The sequence below is a fragment of the Eubalaena glacialis genome, chromosome 5, assembly GCF_028564815.1.
Source record: "Eubalaena glacialis isolate mEubGla1 chromosome 5, mEubGla1.1.hap2.+ XY, whole genome shotgun sequence".
NCBI classification, from domain to species: domain Eukaryota; kingdom Metazoa; phylum Chordata; class Mammalia; order Artiodactyla; family Balaenidae; genus Eubalaena; species Eubalaena glacialis.
In genome coordinates this window covers 147,945,280-147,962,393 of record NC_083720.1, presented here as the reverse complement: position 1 = coordinate 147,962,393, position 17,114 = coordinate 147,945,280, and positions in this window count along the sequence as shown.

The window sequence follows — 17,114 nt, the reverse complement described above, 5'->3', positions numbered from 1 at the left end:
ATCTAGTTCAGACCTCGACCAGTGATTTCAACTCTTTGAACATGAGGAAATTTTAAAGTGTTATAACGTTGTTTATTCCTTCCTACAGAAAGAAACTTATAATTTTAGTGTCTAGTGTTTGATAAAATCTATACTGACAAAAACTACTATTGATTTATTAATACATTTAAATGATTTATATTTTATTAGTCAAAATAATATCTAGATAAATGTCCCAAATATTATGTGTGTGTATGTGTGTATGTTGTGGGTTTTGCCCACCTAGCACCTCTCCCTTATTTGGGAAACAGGCTACCCCTTTTTGCTCTGGTTGTGTTTCCTTTGCCATGATAATTGGCCTTGAGTCTTCAGGCAATAACATCGCATATGTCTGCAAACACCACTCCTTGTGCAAGGGGTTGGTCCAGGGCCTTAGCAAGTGACACAAGCTGGGATAATCAGAGTTCCTTCATGTGACTGGGGCGAAGAGCCCTCTAGGGACTAATGGAAAGGCCATGAGGGTACGAGCCTACCTGCTGGCAGCATCTCTTTCCTTCACAATGTGGTAAAGTTGGAAGGAGGCCAACTCATAGAGAAGAGCAGAAATAAAATATAAAAAATAAAAAATATCCTTTCTGCTTTCTACATAAACTGGCTTAAGTTGAGTTTCTGTAATTTTAAACCTCCCACCTTAGAGTGCAACATTAAGGAAGTAGGGTCTGAGAAAACCAACTGATCTTTAAAATAATCTAATTCATTTTTTAAATTATAAAAGTAAAGCAGGAACATGAACCAACATTACATAAAAATATAAATGTCTCCCCACTAAAATCAACAGCCCAAATTTTCATTGGAAATGTCTAAAGTCCCTTCTAGAAAATGGTTAGCATACACAAAGATAAAAGACGTACAAAGGGCAACCTTTTAAACTTTGTTTAAACAATTAGTATTATACAATACATATTAGTTCACCATTTGCTTTCTTCCTAGAAATATGGATCTACTCCATTATTTTTAATGAGTTTTGGGGAGGGGGCAATTTCCCCCTTGACTCCTCTTAAATTCCTGGGGCTGGACTAATAAAATTGACATGATACAGATTAACAGAAGAAAAAGAAACAAATTTTAATTCATTTGCATGGAGGTCTCAGAAATGGGACCTAAGAAGTGGCCAAAGCAAACAGCCTTTACACTTTTTTAGACAAAGAAACAAATTTGTGAGGAATTAACAGGACAAAGGATTTAGGTTTTGGGTGCTTAATTAGGGAGGAATCTAAACAAAGTTTGGGCTTGGAGTAGTAAAGAAGAAACAATGTTTGTTTACACAGGCTTCTCTGCCCAAATTCCCGATCTCTAATGGTAGGCTGTCCAGATGCAGGGAAAGGACCTTTCACGTGGGATATTTATTTCCTGCTTTCAGGGAGATACAGGGGAGGGTCTGAGTATCCTTCTTGCATTGGCCATTTCTTAAGTATCTTTTATTCAAAATAACCTATATGCCATTGAGAGGTGTACTGCCCTGGACCCCAGTAAGCTACAGAACTTTCCCTTGCAAAGATTCCATAATTTATTTTACCAGCCCTCTGCCAGTAATTAGAAAAGTAAATAGAATTTTAAAGCATTTGGCTTCAATGAAGAAGTAAGTGATTTTTCTCCATATTGTTTGGATGCTAAAAGATTTTTTTTTTTTTTTTTGCTTATTTCACATGAAATTATAATCAGAATGTTAAGTGATGATTCCCCTTTGAATGATGGAGTTGACTGTATCTTAGCTACTCAGCTTTAACTAAGATTTCATTTAAAATTCAAAAATAAAGAAATTATCTTCATTATGGTACATTTCAAAACATATACTAAGTAGTTAAGAATAGTAAATCTTTTCATTGTGACTCAGAAGTCGACCCATATATTTAAGGAATTTCTTTCCTCTTTCTGGATGAACATAGTATAAGTGCTATAGACAAAAAGGACCAAACAGAAATTCAAAATATTTCTGAGCACTATGGAAAACTGGAAGAACTGTTAGCTCTATAAATATTTTATATTTTTGATACTTTTAAGAAGTATTCCATATTTCTTTCATATGTATAAAATTGATGCTACATTATAGAGTTCAATCAATCAATAGTTACTTTTCCATGTGAATATGATGCTATCACTTCTGAATTTTGTTTGATTTCCCCCAGGGCTCTTAGTCCTATGTACATTTCTTCCTGCCCCTGCTGTGCACAATTGGATAAATACAGTTTCTTGATGCTTAGTCGGACTATAAACCAACCACTTTGAGAAAAAAAAAAAAAAAAAAAAATATATATATATAGTGGCTGAATTACCTATTGCAATCTGATCAAGTTGGCCTCAATAAGCTGCATCTTAACTTATCTCCCTGATATGAAATATATTATTTTGCAAAATAATATGAGAAAAGCAATTCAGTGATGTGCCTTACAGAAGCTGGGATTTATGACCTCTGAGAAAGCAGTCACTGAAGATAGATTTTAACATAACTCTATTGAATATCAGATCAACAATAGATAACCAAGTTTAATTTTCTATGATTTTTTACAAGATACTCCACGGTGTGGCAGACCTAGGCCTAACTTTAATAAAATAAATATTTAGGAGGCAAAAGGGTGAATGTGACGCTTGCAAAAAAAAAAGAAAAAGTAATTAGGTTCAACATCACCAATTTTTGGAAATTTCTTAAAAATGGTCAAATGTGAACTTCTTAGTAGATACTGGTAGATATTCTCTGCAGCAAAATAACAAGCACAGAAAAATGTTGAAATGTTCCCATTATAATGAATATTTCACATTTACTGTGTGCCTTCCTGGAAAAGCTCTGAAGACTTTATGAATAATTATTTCTCTCAGTAAATGAGTTTCATTGCAGAGTAAACAAGGTGCTTAACAGAATTGAGTCTTATCTGGAGACTTGTTTCATATATGAACTGCACAAAATATAAATACTGAGACAATACTCTTTGAAAAGATAAATATATCTCCAAAAATGTGGATTAATGTAGAAAACAGCTTAGGGTTTAGTAAAAGTTTCTTTTCACGGGAAAAACTAGTTCCAAAGTTTCTATATGAGCAACTACTGCCCTTGATTGCCAAAGACTTCTACAGCCTATGAGATATATTTAAATAAATAACGAATAATTATTACTTGGTTCATTTATGTTTTCCACCTACATAAAAAAATAAAATAATTCATAAGCGAGGGCAGTGTGTTGTTCGCAGTTCAATGTAGACACTGCAGATCACAGCAGAATATTCTGTTTTTGGACAACAATGATAGTAGCACATTTAGGAACATTAACAAGTAATAGTTCTAGAGAAACGCCAGTTGGCAAAAGCTGCTGCCATATTAGACATGAGATTAGTGAACTCTTACAGTCCCTCCTGCATTAGAAGTAGAAAAATATTTACATTACATACAATTACGTTATTGTTAATGTTCATATGCACAAAGTATTTATATGCATTTATAAAGTATTTGATCTTTACTTAAAATTCAGAAAGTGCTTTGAGACACTAATGGGCTGATATGTTGTTATGTGCCATGGTGTCATCCACATGTAGAATTGAGGAAGTTCTTCACAGATAAATGATCTTGCTAAAAATGTAATGCAAACCAAATTGTTCTCATATTGAGCTGCCAGGGCTCCTAATACTCTTTTTATTATTATTTTTTAAATTAGGGTATAGTTTCTTTACAATGTTGTGTTAGTTTCTGCCGTACAGCGAAGTGAATCAGCTATATGTATACATATATCCCCTCTTTTTTGGATTTCCTTCCCATTTAGGTCACCACAGAGCACTGAATAGAGTTCCCTGTGCTAACAAATTAAAACTAGAATTCAAATCCAGGTTTTTGAGCGTTCAATGCTAATGCCATAATCATTAAATACTTTAAGCAATTGATTTATGAATTATTTGATTTATTTTTTCTTCAAATCACTTTATCTTTTTTAAAATTTACATTAATTATAGGCGTGTTCAAGTTAAAGGCCATTTTCAGCAAGTTAGCATTATAAACTTCTAATTATATGGTATTTGATGTAATAAGTGTATTTTTATTTGCTAATTTTTTATACACAGTGGTCTTTCCCAACAGATATAAGAAAGCTTATGTGAAAAGTCATATTTACAACAAAAACATATATAAAGAAAAAAAGAACAAGAGCAAACCAAGAAGGTGCTGGATTGGAGCAAAAAACACACAGGTTAAGGTAAACTATGAGCAATGTTCCTAAATGAAAACCCTATTTCTCAGAGCCTTACTTATACGTGTGGAGACCAGTTCAGACTAAAGAAGGAATCAGAACCCTTCATGGAATATCTGTATTTGGAAAACATGGTATATCTGTATGTCCAAAACTTGAAAAAACAAAACAAAAATATTACAGCAAACTCTTTCAAATTCATGCCCAGCATTGTCTAACGAGTTCACCTGAGGGGGATCTGATTCCTCCTGAGGGTTTTTTGACTCCCTAGGAAATGTGACTTTATTTGAATTATTATGTACTAGCTATTAGGGCTCAGGTTCTGAAAAATCAGAGGATGTCTCGTAGAAAATGGATAAATTGCAAATTATTTTTGTCCAGGAGAGACGAAAATGATCTGTATCTATTAGAAGAGATAAGATAACCCAAAGGTTACCATTGTATTGCCCAGTCGGGCATTAACCAGTTTTGACTCAAAATTACTTAGTATTCTTATTCCATCAATAATTTTCTATATGTATGTGTGTGTGTAATCAATTTCATCATTCTGTATCATAGATACAGTTAAATAGATCTCTGAATCTTTAACACGTGCCCACTAAGAGACTTATCTATTTAACTTTTTGAAAATGTTATCTTAACATCTGATAAACTGATAGGTCAGTGATCCTCCAGGTATCTGTTTAATGAGTTTATGTGTATTGGGCAAATACTACCTTTGATATTTTGTGCATAGATGCCTAGACCAAATTTGAGAGAGAAGAGAACAGAGAGAATAGATGGTTCATCCTTGGCCTCAGTTTGGGGATTAGATGTGATCTATTATGACCAAGTTGTACAAGCAGCAAGGCTGTCGTGATGAAGCTCAGAACACAATCAGCGCTACATCTGGTCTCAAATGGAGGTCAGTATGTATCAGGGACCATGGGGAAGAGAGGGCCTTCACACTGCAGAGAGCATCATTATCATCAGGGAAGCAAGCTGACTGTGAGGGCAGTGGTGACTGGCTTCTAAGCTCCCATTTCTAATGGTTTGTGAGAAAAGGAATTTAGTCAGGAGACCATAGCAGAGGTACATGCAGGGGCTTACTTCTCAGATCGTAGGGGATACCACCTTGAAATTCACAAGCGTAATTGAGAAAAATTGATAAAGATACTTCGGTTTTGAAGTAAGGGACATGCCCCGGGGGCTGGGGTGATGCCTTAGCAAAATTCATGTGTTCATGTTGATGTTACTTCATTTGAATACAGTGTAAGAAGACCTGAAGATATTTCATTCATTCCAGTTTTAAAATAAACGTTTTATGAAAGTGTCACAACAGACCTTATTCAATTTAGGTACCCAGTCTTAGGGAATTCCAGAGTCATCTTTACATTATATTATACAAGACTAAAGAAAACTATCCCATGAATATTTGTATAAAAAAGAGATATTTAATTGTGGTTTTCAAACTTTGAGTTTTTCTCTCAGCTAGCATGCTCATAATGGATAAATCATGGCAGACCTGATGACTGTTTTCTCTTTGAAAAATTTTGTACACAAAGGCATGGTCTTTATTTCTACAAAATTAATTTTGTCTAGAAACTAAGTTAATAAAAGATTATAAGTAGAGGAACAAGGAGAAGCAGAAGAGCATCAGAAAAACAAAATAATTTACATCCAACCAAGATAGTTTCAAGAGTAAAAGGGAAAGCTATTAATAATTAAGCTAGAAATACAAGTGTAAACTAGGACTTTGTGGAGCAATTGGGATTTAAGGTCAGTTTAGTAGCAGAATAAATCTTAATTAATATTTTCTAGAGACTTTCAGAAAATATGAGGGTACCTGTAGTGGACATAGAGATGTACTACCCAGATCAGACCTCCTCTGAGAAAGTTCCCCAACTCCTAGGACCACTGTCAATAGGCAGCCTTCACCACAAGCTTCTTCATAAACACCTCAGCTACAGAGGACTGTTTTGCCCAAGATCTGCCCTCTGGGGCAGCCCAGGCCATTTCAGTCCAGCACAGGACTATTTTCAGGCCGTTTTGGCTCCAGAGCTCCCGTGGGTTGACTTCTTCCTCTGCCCAATCGTGTCTCGCTTCCCCCAGGTGTTGATCTCAAAGGCACTCCCTAATAGACATCTTGCATACTAAACTCCATCTCAGGATCTGTTTCCCAGAAATCCCACCTGGGACAGTGCTTGACATTGATACATTAAGTAGACTGTAATTACCCAATGGTAAAGTGGTGATGACCACAGGCTCTGAAACCAGACTCCTGGTGACAACCTGGGCTCACCACTTACCAGCTATGTGACTGTGGGCAAGTTACTTAGCCTTGATTTCTTTTTCTGTAAAAGGTAGACAAAGACAGAGCTTACCTTGTAGGGTTGCTGTGAGATTTAAATGACAATACGTGTGGAGAACTTAGAACAGTGCTTAGAATGTAGGAAGTCCTCGGTAATTCTTAGTTGTTGTTAGTATCAGTGATACTATTTTTAGTCCATTTTTAGTCAAGTTGGAAATATCCCAGCATCTTCTTTCAAGCATAGGAAGCCAGTAGCAGATCGGGATTGACTGAGTTCCCTGTGGCGAGGCCCTTCCTCACAAACCAGGGCAACGTGAGCTTCCCAACCAGCACCCAGGTCCTCAGTGACTTAACTCTTATCCAGATTCTGGCACTAAGGACACTCCTTCCAGGGATGAAATTTCCTGTCTGGGGTCAATGTCTACCCAAAGTCTAGATTCCTGGAATATCCCAATATTTCCAGGTCCCTGATAGTCATTCTGGGATATTCCCAACATCCCCAAATCCACTCACCCAGACCCCAAACCACGTCTAGTTGAGCAGATATCTGGGCCTCCTCTGTCTGACCTTTTCCAACAGCACGTTCATGCTGCCTTTTCTCTACCGCCTTGGGGACGTAAGGAGAGGTAAATTTCCCAGGTTGATTCATGCCCAAAACAACAGTCTCCTATTTTTTTTTTTCCTGTTTTCGTACTCAACCCTGTCAGGCTGCAGAGACCTCAGTTCTTTTGTTCTATAATCTGGCCTTTGCTGATGCCTCCAAAAGCTCAGTCTCAATCAGTGTGATAGAAACAAAATCTCTCAGGGCAACGAACCACAAATGACACAGGGATGTTACAAATATGCTCTATAATACCAACCACAGTGAAATTTCAGGAGCCTGGTGTGGCTTTGAAGTACTTCTCCCCAAGTGACTTCATAGAAAGAAACTGGAGAACTGTGTTCATCACATGCTATTTAAGATAATCTAGGTTATGATAGTAGTAACTGCTTCTGCAGTTGGAAAATGAACATTATTTTTGAGATATTATTTATTCATTTTAAATAAAGAAACTAACTGTGAAAGAAAAAGGCAGAATATTTTGTTTTGATTTTTTAGTCTTTAAATAAATAAGACAAGAATAGTGTCTTATTAGATAAGACTAAATAAATAATAAATAAGACTAAATAAATAATAAATAAGACTAAATTGTACAATCTCTTACTTCAACATATTGCTCAATTTATTTTTGTTAATAAAAAGTGCACTTCATACTTACAAAGTATTTTAAAAATTTTAATCAAAATTTGTTTTCATAAAACAAACATTTTTATTGTTAAGGAAAAATACTTAGAATAAAACCCTTTTAGTTTGAGTGTACTTGTTTTGGTGATAGTGCCTATTTGCCCTGATGTTTTAAAAATCCATCATGGATAGTACAAAAGACCTTGAATAGCCAACGCAATCCTGAGAAAGAAGAACAAATCTGGAGGTATCACACTTCCTGATTTCAAGCTATAATGTAAAACTATAGTAATCAAAACAGAATGGAACTGGCATAAAAACAGATACATAGACCAATGGAATAGAATTGAGGGCCTAAACAAATGCACATATGGTCAAATAATATTTGACAAGGGAGCCAAGAATCCTCAATGGAGAAAAGACAGTCTCTTCAATAAATGGTGTTGGGAAAACTAGGTATTCACATGTAAGAGAATGAAACTAGACCCTATCTTACACCAATCACAAAAAATAAATTGAAACAGATTACAGACTTAAATGTAAGGCCGGAAACCATAAAACTCCTGGAAAAAAACATAAGGAAAAAGATCCTTGACATTGGTCTAGGCAAAAACTTTTTAGTTATGACACCTAAAACACAAGCAACAAAATAAGAAATGAACAAGTACTCTAAGTACTCCAGCTTGGGTTATGCTATCACTCCTGTGACTAAGAGAATGAAATGAAATAATTAGTTGAAGTGGAAGGAAATGCAGCTCCCCAAAAGAAGGGAAAAATCTGTTCCTGGGAGGGAAGGGACAAAACAATGCCTTTCCATTACAAAAAACACCACTGTTTCCAACTTTAGCTTTAAGCCAGCTACTGCTACAGGGCAATAGACGTTGCTTCTGACTCTTATTTCAAACATCAATAAAGCTGATACTGTGTATTCGTGGCCATGCAGGGTTTAGATGTACTTGGTCTTGATCCTAGAAATGCTGACATGCCTCTCTATTACCAACCCAGACCAATGTCCCAAGTGACCTCCAGAAGCTGAAGCAAATGGAGCCAATGACACCCTTGGCCTTCTCTTCAACAGAGAACTAAACACTCAGTAAAAGAGATCTTTGATGTTGAAATAATCTTGTTTTCCACAATAGTTTTCCTGAGAACTTCAGGATTCCACTTTATTGTAAGCCAGATCTGTGCCTGGCGCATAACCGTGACATTGTTCTTCTACTCTCCATTGTGGTTCCAAGAGTTGGGAATGAGCAACCGCTTACGGGCACGAAGAAGACCACAAGAGAGGAAGTTTTCATCTAAAAAGATAATAACTGGAGGTATCAGGTTATATGTAATACAAAACAAGGAGAAAGGCACAAAGGCTGAGGTGGATTGGGGCCCTTTCCATTTTAACAGCAATGAGTCATTGGTCATTATTCCATAGTGGCCTAATGCCTAGAGGCATTTATAAGAAAAATGGAAAAGCAATTCCAGGTGTGCAGCAGAGGTAGCATTCACTGGGCATAGCCTGCTAATTGTTCATTATATAAACCTCCCAGTGAATAACCATTCTGGCAACAGCAGAAAAGAGTCCTGATGTTGTAGCCCATCTCGTTTCTAAAATACTCAGATTCCTATTAAGATGATAAATCACAATGTTTCTAAAGAAGTGTGACTAATTCTTGGTCTAGTGGGTGAATAATCACTGGATTAAGAGTCTCTAACAATATTATAGATGTAATAATGATTATAGCTCTTTTTAATAATAGGTCAAGAATTCTGAACCTTGCCTTTTAATCCATATTGCTTTCAAAAGCTATTATAATCCAAGTATATGAAAATTAAATTGACTTTTCTGGGAGATTAGTAAAGAGAATTTATTATTGAATTTAGTGCCAGAAATATGCCTACAGTGGTAACTCAAAACAAAACAAAATTAAAAAACACATCAGGGCCAATAGCCACTCAAAAAAAGAAACAAAGTTTGAATTACAATGTTCCCAAACCAAAGGCCCTCATCAATTTAAATCTATTTGATTAATAGTCCAGAAAATCAGTTACTAGTGCTTGACGTTCAGGAAGTGGACCATGTGAAAAACCAGATTAAAAGCTACATCATTTGCCCTTGATGCCATAGACAAAATAGAATTACATAAAATAAATATAAATAAATAATACATCTATTCTTCTAAATTTAAATAGATGACACGTTGATAGAGTGGATTCAACTTTAAAATGACAATGACTCTATAAAACAGTTGAGTTTTTTTTATCAGTGATGAATTGGTGGATTTCACTCTGGGTTGTTGAATCTGATGGCTGTAATCCAAGCCAACCTTGAATTGCTAATCTGTCCAAGGGCTGCTCATCCGTCGTTTTTTCTATCCTGGTGGATTATGTTTTCCATCAGCCAGTGAATTTACCTACCAAAATGAAGTCAATAGGTATGCCAGCTCACTGCATTTCCTTTTAAATAGCTTAGGCTTTTATTAGAGGAAGAAAATAGAGGCTGCTGTGAGATTAAATCAAACCAAGGGTCAAGGCTCATGGTGAAGAGAAGCTGAGATTTCAGAACTCATTGCAGGGAGCTGATAAAGGTGAATAGGCTTTTTTCCATCTCAGGGGGACAGCTGAGAGATTGTTCTAGTGCAGGTGATATGTCAGCCTGTTACTTACTCATCATACCTGCCAACCTTGAGGGGGTCTCCTTGTCATTACTTATAACTGCCAATTTAAAAGATGGCCCTGTAGAGAGTGAAAGAACCAACTCGAACAAATAGAGGTTTTACCACAGCTGCAATCTGTCTACTCTAGTCAGCACAAGTAGTGAATCTTAAATAGGAAGGAGCAGCCCAAATACTTTTCCTTTCAGGTCACCAGACATCATGGCCCTGGGAGATGGGTCCCAGCCCCAGGAGTCAACTTCTGTGGAGTGCTGTGGACCAGGCGTTATGGTTGATAGCTGAGAAGAAAGGCTTGATTTGATCACGTAAAGTCTTTCTTTCCATAATAACTGGTTCAGGACAGATAAGGTTTTTCGTAGTAACTTTACCTTGAATTCAAATTCTGGGGAAGGAGCAACCAATGAAGCAGAAGCATCAGTGAAAAGACGGTGCAGCAATACGAGAAACACAAGGACAGTCCTCACAATCTGACTAGACTGAAATAAGAGCAGCTGAAATTGAGAAAAGGCTTTTGTCTACCTAGAATATTTCTGCTGCGCCATTTCTCTCCCTCTGGTCATTTCTGTGTGTCTAGGCATTTCAAGCTAGAGGCTGTTCTGGGCATAGTATAAGGCTGGCTCCTTTGTTCACCCTGGTCTTACTTTGATTTGACCTTCCACTTAAATTTGTAGTTGTTTGGAAACTGTGCCTTGGGGAGGGAGTTTGAGGTGGTGAGCAGGGAGGGGACTGAAGCAAAAGAACACCATTAATAACCATTTTGGTAGCTCGTTGACAGTGGAAGTTCGTGCTATGATGTTTTAAATGCATTTCTGGGGACTATGTCAGCCCCCTAATGTGACTGCAAGTTAAAACTTAGCTTGGATGTGGCTTTAAAGAACAATAGAATGACCTAGGGAGCTTTTTAAAAGTACCCATGCTTGGATCTCATCCCTGGACTTTCTGACTTAATTGGACTAGGACGGGACCCAATTCTCAAACTTTTAAAAAAGCTCCCTCAGGTATTTATAATGTGCACATATTTCTAATGTGCAGCCAGGACATAGAACCCCTGAAAAGCAGGGAAAAAATGCCAAATACAAAGACTGGGTATGCTCTGGTCTATAAGGGCACTTCTGCTGCTATTTGGAAAGGATCCATCAAATCCTTAGTGGCGCCTGCTCTGCCATTTGTTGACATGCATCAGCCTCAGAGATGCTTAGCTCTGTGTTTCCATCAGAAATCCTTGCCTAAAGTTATGCAGGTTGGGATTATATATATATATATACATATATATAGCCTGGCATGCATGTGGCAGGTATACCTGTTAACGGCTTAAAACGATAGTGGTGTACAGTGAAAATTCAAACTTAAGGAAATCCTTCTGAAGGAATGCCACAGTGATCATTATTACACTAATGGCATTTCAAAAGTATAAATTTTCACTCATTTGGGCTCAAAGTCTTTTTCAAATGTGGCATTCAAGAGACCGTTCTGTGTCTAAAATTTGATATTCAACCAGAGTAAGAGAGGCTATGGTTTTTTAAATTGACACAATTTCTTTGATAAAGTAAAGGCTGTCAAAATTATATGTAGAAGCCCTAAGGCAAGAGGAAAGATACTTTCCATCTCCGTGGTAAATAAATTTCTTGACAGAGTCTGAGTGAAAGAGGAGAGCGGTCCAGCTGGCAGTCTCCTGATAGTGATTCTTGGCATGATGGAAGAAGGATTTTGGAAGGGGGAACATAATTAGCTTTCATCACAGTGTCATGACAGAATCCTCCCCTCTGTGGGACCAGCCTTATGGAAAAGATTATTATACCCACTGCCATTCATAAATGGGCTGCATTATGCAACCAATGATAAAAAAAATGTTTGACGTTCCATGAAGCCTAAATCGAGAAAGCACAGCATATGAATTTTGATTTAAGTGGGCAAACAACGTCGTGGGAAGAGAACACTTTAGTCCATGACAGCAATTGGGGCTTTCTGATTCCTCTGTGTTCCAAGTTTCAGTGGGCTGATAAATTGGAAGTGATGAGTGATTAACTTTGTTGCAGAGTATAAAACTCCCTCTGAGCATTAGAACTGATACTGGATATTTACTCAATATTCTCCCAAAGAGTATTTGCCTTTCAATGTATAAGCACAAAACTTGATACTAGGAGTTCTGAGTTCTGATCCCAAATTTTCAAATAGGTGCTATAAGCAATTCAATATCTCTGGATCTTGCTCTTTATCACCTCTAAACAATGGGATTTTATTCATTCATTTGTTCATTCAAGAAATATTCATTGTTGCCTATTATGCACCTAAACACCTTCTAGGCGCTGAGGATACAGAGAAGACCACCACGACGAGCTTGTTCTCAAGCAGTGCACAGCCTAGACAACTAAAGAAGTAAGTATGGACTATTCAGAAGAGCAGAAACATACACAAAGTACAAAAGGAAATAACTAACTTGGTTGGGGAGGGGAGGTAGAATTTCACAGAGCAAGAAATTATTTTTTTCTTTTTTAAAAAAAATTATTTATTTTTATTTTTTTACTTCATTGGGGCATACTTGATTTACAATGTTGTATTAGTTTCAGGTGTGCAGCAAAGGATTCAGTTATACATATACATATATCCATTCTTTTTTAGATTCTTTTCTTATATAGGTTATCACAGAATATTGAGTAGAGTTCCCTGTGCTATACAGTAGGTCCTTGTTGGTTATCTTGAGCAAGGTCATGAGCATATAGGCCCATATTAATTTAAGATTCTGTGATCTTAAAATTGAAAATAAAGTAGTTCAATAATAAATGGAGTTATATGCACAGACATAGAAAGCAAACTTATGGCTACCAAAGGGGAACCTGGAAGGGGCGATAAATTAGGAGCCTGGGATTAACAGATACACACTACTACATATAAAATAGATAAACAACAAGGACCTACTGTATAGTACTGGGAACAATATTCAATATCTTGTTATAACCTATCATGGAAAAGAATCTGAAAAAGAATATATATTTATGTATAACTGAATCACTTTGCTGTACAGCTGAAACTAACACATTGTAAATCAATCATACTTCAATTTAAAAAATAAAATAAAATAATAAATGGAGTTATGTGGGTCAATTGTTGTCTCTATCTAAATTTCAAGAGTTTTTCCATTAGTCTTGTAAAGCAGCAGTCCCCAACCTTTTTGGCACCAGGGATTGGTTTCGTGGAAGACAATTTTTCCACGATCCGGGGTGGGGGGATGGTTTGGGGATGATTCAAGTGCATTACATTTATTGTGCACTTTATTTCTATTATTATCACATTGTAATATATAATGAAATAATTATACAACTCACCATAATGCAGATTCAATGGGAGCCCTGAGCTTGTTTTCCTGCAACTAGATGGTCCCATCTGGGGGTGATGGGAGACAGTGATACCCAACGTGTGTTGCTTATGGCCAGTCTTCTCCATAAGATGTAGCTTAATTGTCACTTGCCACTCACTGATAGGGTTTTGATACGAGTTTGCAACCAATTGATTGATTAGGGTCTCTGTGCAGTCAAACCTCTCTGCTAATGATAATCTGTATTTGCAGCCAATCCCCAGCTCCACCTCAGATCATCAGGCATTAGATTCTCATAAAGAGCGCTCAACCTAGATCCCTCGCATGCGCAGTTCACGGTAGGGTTGGCGCTCCTATGAGACTCTAATGCTGCTGCTGATCTGACAGGAGGTGGAGCTCAGGCGGTAATGCGAGCGATGGGGAGCGGCTATAAATATAGATGAAGCTTCACTCGCTCACCTGCCACTCATCTCCTGCTGTTCGGCCCAGTTCCTAACAGGCCATGGACAGGTGCCTGTCCATGGCCTGGGGGTTGGGGACCCCTGTTGTAGAGCATCAGAGAATAATATTTGTTAAGCATCTTGTCATCCTTTCATAGCGCTGTACCAGGCCCTACCTGGAAAGCGTCATGGTGCCACAGTTCCTCAATTCAGCTGTGCTGCCTGCCTACCATCTGCTTGGCTTTGTACAACACCCTAGGCAGACGGGAAGGAATAAGACATAGCTCTGCTTTTATTGAGTTTAGTAGGCAGCTGGGGGGAAAGATTTATAAACATATCTTACTTAAAAGTAAGGAGATTACAGAGTAATGAGCCCCATAAGAGGGGTTGATAAAAGATGCTATGGGAACTCAGAAAAAGGGGGCACTTAATTTTGACCAGGGGTGGGGTTTTAGAAGAATAACACCACAGTTCATATTTATCGAGCTCTTATATCTTGTGGGCATTTCCCATGATTGTCTCATTTAATTCCTTATTACAATCTTATAAGGTAAATATTATTACCCCTTTTTACAGGTTAAAAAAACAAACAAACTTGGGCTCAGAGAGGTTACTTATTTAGCCCCAAATCACAGTTATTCTTAAAAAGGTGAGCTTTCAGCACAAGTCTGCCCGAAACCTAAGTACTCATGTGCGGCTGTAATTAGATACTGCTTCCCAAAGAGAGGTCTCCTAAGGAATTGCTTGCGTTTGTTTCCTAGGGCTGCTATTACAAATTACCACAAACTGGATGGATTAAAACAACAGAATTAATTTTCTCACAGTTCTGCAGCCCGCAAGTTCAAAATCAATGTGTCGGCAGGATGGTGCTCCCTCTGGAAGCTCCAGGGGATAATCCTTCCCTTCCTCCCCAACTCTCAGTTACTCCAGGTGTTCCTTGGCTTGTGGAAGCACAGTCCCAAGCTCTGCCCCCTTCTCCACGTGACTCCTCCTGGGTGTCTCTGTATCTTTTCCTTTGTTTCTCACAAGGACCTTGGTCATTGGATTTAGGGCCTAATTCAGGAGGCTCTCATCTTGAGATCTTTACCTTAATTCCACCTGCAAACACCCTTATTCTAAACAAGGTCACATTCATAGGTACCAAGGTTTAGGACTTCAAGATATTGTTCAGAAGGCCACAATCCAACCCACTAGAGTACTGCTTTAGTGGACTGTATAGGACAAGTCAGAGTTTGTCAGAACGGGAGAGTACCCCAAACAGAAATAACAGTAGGCTCAAAGACTGGGCAGGTGAGAGAAAGCCACATTGGAAACTACTTGTATTGGGTTGGCCAAAAGTTTCATTTGTTTTTTTCCATAAGATGGCTCTATAGCACTTAGTTGTCTTTAACTTCATTCGAAACAATTTTGTTAGATTGTATGTGACAGCTGTCATATCAGCGTGCATTTAAAAAAAGACATCAAGATTGGTGAATTTTTGTGTAGCCATTTTAATACTGAAGAGGGAAGAAAAAAAGCAACATTTTCAGCATATTATGTTTTATTATTTCAAGAAAGGTAAAAAAGCAACTGAAAAGCAAAAAAAGAGTTGTGTAGTGTATGGAGAGGGTGCTGCGACTGATCGAACGTGTCAAAAGTGGTTTGCGAAGTTTTGTGCTGGAGATTTCTTGCTGGATGATTCTCCATGTTTGGGTAGACCAGCTGAAGTTGATAATGATCAAATGAAGACATTAATTGAGAACAATCAACGTTATACCACGTGGGAGATAGCCGACATACTCAAAATATCCAAATCAAGCGTTGAAAATCATTTGCACCAGCTTGGTTATATTCATCACTTTGATGTTTGGGTTCCACATAAGTTAAGCGAAAAAAACCTTCTTGACCATATTTCTGCATGCAATTCTACTGAAATGTAATGAAAACGTTCCGTTTTTAAAACAAATTGTGACAGGTGATGAAAAGTGGATACTGTACAATAATGTGGAATGGAAGAGATCATGGGGCATGCGAAATGAACCACCATCAACCACAGCAAAGGCCGATCTTCATCCAAAGAAGGTGATGTTGTGTATATGGTGGGATTGGAAGAGAGTCTTCTATTATGAGTTCCTTCCAGAAAACCAAACAATTAATTCCAACAAGTACTGCTCCCAGTTAGACCAACTGAAAGCAGCACTCGACGAAAAGTGTCCAGAATTACTCAACAGAAAATGCATAATCTTCCATCAGGATAACGCAAGACTGCAAGTTTCTTTGATGACCAGGCAAAAACTGTTACAGCTTGGCTGGGAAATTCGGATTCATCTGCCTTATTCACCAGACATTGCACCTTCGGATTTCCATTTATTTTGGTCTTTACAAAATTCTCTTAATGGAAAATATTTTAATTCCCTGGAAGACTGTAAAAGGCACCTGGGACAGTTCTTTGCTCAAAAAGATAAAAAGTTTTGGGAAGATGGAATTATGAAGTTGCCCGAAAAATGGCAGAAGGTAGTGGAACAAAAGTGTCAGTATGTTGTTCAATAAAGTTCATGGTGAAAATAAAAAATGTATCTTATTTTTACTTAAAAACCGAAGGCACTTTTTGGCCAACCAAATACCTTGTTAAACTGGGAACGTCAAAATAAAAATAAACAAACAAGAAAGCATATGCTGAGAAATGAGGTTCAAACACTAGAGAGAGGTTAGATAATCAAGAACCTGCTCCACCAAGCTAAGTTATTAGGGCTATATTCAAACCTGAGAGTCATTCAAGACTTTTTATGTAAGGAAAGAGCATAATTAATTATGCATTTTATAAAAGTCACTCTAGTGCCAATATAGAGGCAGCATTATAGGATGGGAATTCGTTGTCAGGGAGATCTACTAAGTAGCCTTTGACATAACCCAGATGGATGAGAATAGATCAAAGACCATTGAAAAGGAAAAGAGATTATGAAATCAAACAATAATAAGGGATAGATTTGACT